Source organism: Octopus sinensis, linkage group LG13 (genome assembly GCF_006345805.1).
Source record: "Octopus sinensis linkage group LG13, ASM634580v1, whole genome shotgun sequence".
NCBI lineage: Eukaryota > Metazoa > Mollusca > Cephalopoda > Octopoda > Octopodidae > Octopus > Octopus sinensis.
In genome coordinates, this window is record NC_043009.1 from 3,713,835 (window position 1) to 3,721,334 (window position 7,500).

The 7,500-nt window shown below is 35.5% G+C and overlaps 1 long non-coding RNA gene across 1 annotated transcript in view; it reads right to left on the bottom strand.

The window, feature by feature from the left end:
* The window catches only part of LOC118765747, a 19,836-nt gene that overhangs the window by 7,527 nt on the left and 4,809 nt on the right, over positions 1-7,500 (bottom strand). Inside the window, exon 2 of the long non-coding RNA XR_005001619.1 lies at positions 6,418-6,421. This is a non-coding gene — a long non-coding RNA (uncharacterized LOC118765747). The remainder of the gene's footprint in view (positions 1-6,417; positions 6,422-7,500) is intronic.

Sequence of the window (7,500 nt, forward strand, 5' to 3'; positions counted from 1 at the left end):
GCAAACTGAGCATCGAAGCCATTCTTACCAACACCATAACCGCCCAGCCACACATATCAACCATCCATCCATGCCACCACCCTCTAAGACTAACCAATCAACGTACGAGATATGTCTTTCAAAAAAAAATATTAATAAATAAATAAATAAAACCTACATGCCATCGTATAACTAAAAGCTGTCTAAATAAATAGATGAGGAAAGAATAACAGACACATCTTAAGCGAAGTTGGACGATGTAAAAGACATCAACTTAATGTAAGGAAAGAAAAGGGTCTCCTTTAAAATGAGAATCTGGAACAATCGGAATTTCTCTGCCAGTTGTTTATAATGTAACTTACTATCTGGCAATGTTGAATTGTAATTCCTATGTAGCAGGGCGTGGGGGGGGAGGCACTATAGATGTTACTTGAAGACATGCCAGTTTGGCTGACATTTGGCCAGCGTTTATTTTCATACACATTTATATATGTACATTGATATTTACGTATACGTACAAAGGGTACAAACACATAAAATTGTAAAGGAGGGTGCGTGTGTATTTGTATCTGTTTGTGTTTATATGTGTCTACTACGCTTCTGTGTGCGTCTGTGTGAGTATGTGAGTATGTGTGTGTGTGTGTGTGCCTGTCGCTATGAGTACGCGTGTAAGTGATCACGTGTATGTTCGTCTACTCGAAGCTAAAGCATTACACTGTCGCTAATAGCGACGCAGTGTAAAGGTTTAACTAAGGACATATGAATAAATAAACTCTACTTAATGTTTTGAGTACTCTGTTGTTCACTTTTATAAACCCAAATGTGTGTATGTGAGAATGTATAAATATGGATATCTTTATACGTGCACGCACAAATATTCATGCAAACATACACATGCACATATACATATATATACATATATATATATATATATGTATATTTATATATACATATATATATATATATGTATATTTATATATACATATATATATATATATATATATAATGTACATGTAGAGGTAGGTACGTACATATATGTTTATATATATGCATATATTCTATTTTTATTAACATATATATATATATAATATATATATATATAATAATAATACAGTACACAGATATATACATATATACATACAATATATATATATATATATATTATAATATATGGTGTGTTTGTGTGTATATATATATCAGATAATGACCGACTTTTTAGATAACATTTTTAGATAGTATTTTTTAAAATTGTATCTCTTGTCAGTATATATACATATGTGTACACACACACACATATATACATATATATATATACACACATACATACATGTATACATATACATATATGTGATTGCATACTTACTTACATATGTGTGTATGTGTATTTATATATATATATATTTGTATATATATATGTGAGCGTGAGTGTGTATGTATGTATGTTTGTACGTATAAAAAGATCCCGAGCAATTATTCCGTGTTCAGCCCAGTTTGGACTATTCATAACTAATCGTAAACATAAGTGAGAAAACTCAGCCTGGGCGAAACTCGTAGAACGTGCAAATTCAATATAACTAGCATGTTATACCACTTCCTCTCACAACAAATTGAGCTCTACATTGCATAATTGTTTTCCCCTATAAAATAGAACTTTTGATGGACATTGTAAATCAGACAATGCGCTGTACATATACAAACGTTTGAACATAAGCGTATTTGTATATATCCATGTATATATGTGTGTATGTGTATGTGCATATTTATATACATGTGTACACGCATTATATTAATCGTTTATACGTTTCGGCCTGAAGACTATGGACATGCTGGTGCACAGCTAGTAAGCGCAAGTTGCGTCCGCTGAGCCTTGAACTGGACCTACTCGCATAGGAGGTGAGCTTACTACTACTCTGCGCGCGCGCGTGTGTGTGTTTATGTATATGTGTGTGTGTGTGTACGCATGCGCGCGAATATAACTGGTTGCACACATACTTACATACATATACATGAACACATATGCACGGAGAAGACACCTACTTTTTGATATGGATGATGTCTCTACAACACTCGTTCTTTAAACAATTCTAAGTTGTCTACGACCAGAATTTTGCCTAATTCACGTTTCTTCCATCAATACTTCAACATATGCGGCGCAGACTACGCTCCGCTGACGCCGCACAACACTGTCAAAGCATCTCCTGAGATTAAAGTATTAGTAAGAATAATTAAAATTTCAATGGTTATCTATTATTGCTGTTTATGTTACTTAACGGAAAGTTATTTCTTCGTAGCTTTTTAATGTATTTGGCTTTAAATATGTTAACACTAATTCAACAAATAAATAGTTCAGCAACATTGTGTCTTTATTGCCCAAGTTTTCAATACATTTTAGTGAAGTTTCACCCTCTTACAGCTAACATTTGTGTATCTTTGCTCTTGGGTCTCAGCTGAGGAGAACGAAAGTACTAAGTGACATGGCATATGTTCGGATACATAAAACTTGTTTTCACTTACGTAGAACACATTCCAAACGATTCTGTCAGTGGTACAATTGGAAGAAAAATGGTTGTTGAGTTCATTCTGATAATGATTACATTAATACTATTTGTGGTATGTAACAGAATATATTGAAGATGATAATGATGATGATGATGATAAAGAGGAGGAGAATGATACTGGAGACGGTGAAAATAAACGACATTAATAGAAATGCTACTATGATGTAAATAGTATTCCGGCTGTTTGGCTTAATGATCGGACTAATGATCAAAGATATACCTCCCTGGACCACATTTCTTGAGCTGTATAAACACATACACATACATTTATAAAAATGATATCTATCTATCTATCTATCTCTCTCTCTCTCTATATATATATATATATGTGTATATATATATATATATATATTATATATATATATATATATATAATATATATATATATATATACATATATATATATGTATATATAATTATATATGTACATGCACACACACACACACACACATATATATATATTTTATATATATATATATATATATATTATATATATATATATATATATATATATATATATATATATATATTATATAAATATATATATAGCGTGTGCAGTAAGTTTCCCCGCAGTAAGTATTTTTCATCTGAATCTCCAACATGTACTCAAAACATATAAAGAGCAGTCAACTTTTTTGAAAATGAAGGACGACACTGTCGGCAATTCTTATAATTTTTTTGTTTTGTTTTTAGAGTCTTCTAAAGTCTAATATATTCTTTTGCAGTCTTATACCATCTTATAAATATTTATTCTGCAAGAAAATACTGCGGAGAGACTTTTTGAATACTCTGTATACATACATATACATACATATATATATATATATATATTATATATATATATATATATATATATTATTAGTATGTATGTGTGTGTGTATATATATAATATATATATACATATATATATATGCATACGTACAATATATAAAACAAGATAGTATTATATGGGTGTGTGTTTTTGTGTGTCTGCATAGAAGGGTTGTCCGATATTTCCTTGTATTAACACTACTGAGACCAATGGGGAATTTTATTGGTGATAATGGAATTACTGGAAACAATTTTGATGCGGTTCTAATAGTGGTACTGCGCTAATCTTAGATTAGTATTGGAAGGAATATGTTGATATTAATATGGGGGGGGGGGTCGGGCGGTATGTCTAATGGTGCAAATGCTAGTGTTGTAGTAGTAACGGTATGGTAGTTTGAGCAGTATACTGTTCGTCTTAAAAGCATAATAATGGTATAAAAGTTGTTCTAGTATTGTAATATTGACAGTAATTTGCTGGTGAAAACTATGCTTTGTATATTAGTTTATTATATTTCGTCATGACTTTGAAAAGATACCATTGGCGGCAGAGGAAGTATATTCCGATTTCGTATGAGTAATAATAATAATAATAATGATAATAATAATAATAATAATAATAATAATAAAAATAATAGTAATAATAATATATGTTCTTGTTATTGTAGGTGCCTTAACTATGATAAAAAGGGGATGAGGAACATCTAGATAACATCCCAGGAGAACCATATGTCAGAGAAGTCCAAAAGATTGTACTTACAAGTACTGTACTACCAACGTCCTTCGAAAAATGCTATCCATTTAAATATCTATGTTGTATTACCTGAAGATATTTCGCTACTGCACTGCCTCTTCCTCTCTCCAAATTTTCAGTTATATTCTAACATTTCATATCGTTCAATCACCCTACAACGCTGACTGTCTCTCAGCAAATGATTGTAACAAATATACTGTTCCATAGCTCGCCGCCATACAATAATAATAATAATAATAATAATAATAATAATAAATCAAACAGTGGCTCTCATGGCTTCTGATCTTAACTGATTGGAAGTGTCATCATGTACATTGTTTTGTCTTGGTATAAAAGATGGGCTACAGCAAATATTCTGCTCAAAACCACAGATTTGCTTGTCAGTTGTTTAACCGTAACCAGTTGACCATGTCCCTTAGTGGCTGAAGATATGTGCATCTCTGATCACAAGCAGAAGTAGTGGGGGACTATCATAGCCATGTATTGAAAGGAATTCTTGCAGGTTTGGATAATTCACATTTGGAAACATGGGTGGTTCATTTAACATCCTTATTCAGGGACCTTTTGAGCGTGATGGGCTACTCGACAAGAAGAAAATTCTAACTGGGCCCCACCTGCAAGGTGATGCGGCATATTATTCTCTCAGTTTGAAGCATTTATTGCAGAAGCCCTTTAAAAGAATTCGAAAGGTTGGATCCCCAACCGAGCCTTTCGGATACCTTTAAACCGAAGAACTTTCCAACACCCCGTCATAAGTAACACCTGCAGTAATATTTCTAGTAGTGTTAATACTACCACGAATATTAGCAGTAACGGTAGTAGTGGTGGTGTTAGTGTTAGATTCATCATCATCATCATCATCATCATCATCATCATCATCACAACCATCATCATCAAAACCACCACCACCACCAGAATCACCAGCAGTAGTTGTAGTAATAGTAGTATTCGTAGTTGCCTGGCAGTAGTAGTAGTAATGGCGATGACGTCGACGTAATGAGGGGCAGAATATTTAATGCAAGATGGCGATATGAATGGAGTGTTATCATTGATAGAAGTTGCGTTTGCAGTGGTGGTGGTGACGGTGCTGGTAGTGTTGGTTGTTGTTGCTGTTGTGGTGGTGATTGTGGCGGTGGTCGTTCGTAGTTGTTATTGTAGTGGTGGTGGTGGTGGTGGTGGTGGTGGTGGCGTTAGTTTGATAGAAGAGCTAATAGTGATGATGGTCACGAAGACGATGGTTGTACGCAGTGGTGGATGGTGGTGATGATGGTCTCTGCAAAAAACGGTGATAGTCACGCTGATAGTAGCAGCGGGTAGCGGTGACCGTGGCGGTGGAGACGATGATGGGGGGGAGGTGTAGGCGGAGGTGGATGGCGGTGATCAGTTTAAGCAGTGGTGCAAGAGCGGTACTGGTAGTGAGGGTGGAAGTAGCAGTGTTGGCGGTGGTTCATGAAAAGCGGACGGATGAAAAGAGCCTACTTAAAATACGCAGACTGTATTTATTATGTCGGAATAGATTGACAATCTCTAAAAGGTTACAACAACAACTACAAAAGCAACAACAACAACAACAACAACTACTACTACTACTACTACTACTACTACTACTACTACTACTATTGCTGCTCCTGCTGCCGCCGCTGCTGCTATTCCTATTACTATTACTACGTGAACAACAAAACCAACAATAGCTGGCCGTAACAACAGAAACAAGAGAAAAACAAAGAACATAGTAAAATAAACAAAAATTTCGGTACAAGTTTCAAGCGTAGTCTCGACGTCCTAGCAATAGCAGTGAACTCTCCCTGCGTACTCATTCTTTCTACAAGGTCATCCCAAGTAGACTTGACCGAGCGGTAAAATAGAAGGCACAAATTTTAACCAACAGGGACAAGGGACAGCTCCTGGATGTTTCGATCGATAGGCACATAGTGAAAGTAGGTCCAGCCATTTTTAACAACTAAGGACAAGTGACAGCTTCTGGATGTTTTCAGCTGATTTCCAGCACCTGGTTGTTTTCACTGATAGGCCCCAATTTAAGCGTAGGTCCATCCACTTTAGCCACCATGTGCAAATGACAGCTCTTGGATGTTTTTAATTGATTTCATGCTACTAGAGCGTGGTCTGCGGGGTCACTCCGAAAAGCTCTATCTACGACGATTTGATCTCAATCGAAGGAGAGGGGCTTTCTCCGTCCGGGTTGCGGATCCATGGAATAAGCTGCCGGACGAGATAGTGAAGATGCCGACGACCGCTCGGTTCAAAGTTTCTCTTGACTAGAAATGGCCTGAACTCTTTGTATGACCACCCTCCCTGTACATAACTCCCTGTCCCCCTACATGGCCTTGATTTTGCTTTTTGAGCCAATAAAATTGAATTGAATTGAATTGAAAAATTGATCAATAGACACATACTGAGCGTAAGTCCATCCATGGGCCAGTGACATCTCCTGAATTTTTTTTCTATTGATTTCCAGCTCCTGGATGTTTTGATCAATAGGCACATATTGAGAGCAGTTCCATTCATTTTGACCATCGGGGAATTCACTTCTAAGTACAACTTGAAAGTGCTGATGAAGGCATGAACGAAGTAGAAACTATCTGTCAACAAACCTTTTTAAGCTTCGCCATCCATAGCCTCCAGATAAAACAGGCTGTTCTACGTAGGTGTACAGTTCAGTTTGTTGAGAAACCATATAGAACACATGTAATTACTACTACTACTAATACTACTACTACTACTACTGCAACTAGTACAGCTACTTATGTTGCTGCTGCTGCTGATACTGCCACTACTACCATTAATGATAACGGTGATGATGACGGTGGTGGTGGCTGGATGTAAACGACTTACTCCTTCCTCTTAATTGCTGGCCTTGTACCAAAATTTGTAACCAATTATAATAACAACAACAACAACCAGAATACCAACAAAAACACAACAAAAATACTGACAATAATAACTTTCTCATTGTCAGACACAATACACGTTAATAGATAGAATAACGAAGTGTGGGAGATACACTATATAAAGTTGTAGAACACGAGGGAATGGGCTATGTCCTTAAACGATGAACGGTTAAAACTTGTGAATGAAGAGTAGATATAAAATGATCTAATTTTGTTAAAATATAATTTCAAAAAGTAACATGAAAAAACGTTTAGGATAACCACTCTTTCACGTTTCAGAGCCACCCTTTAACTAAGCCCAGAACTCTCCATGACACTGAATTCCTACCAGTCTTAGAAACTGCTATACACAAAAGCAACCTTCTCCGCTCACTAAAAATAATTATAAAAATTTAGAGATGTTGCATTTCCTTACAATATCGGAACCATCTCCTTCTTGTTCAACTCTACCACGCCCTCTCTCTTATTTCAGCTTGTTTATTTCTTTTATGAA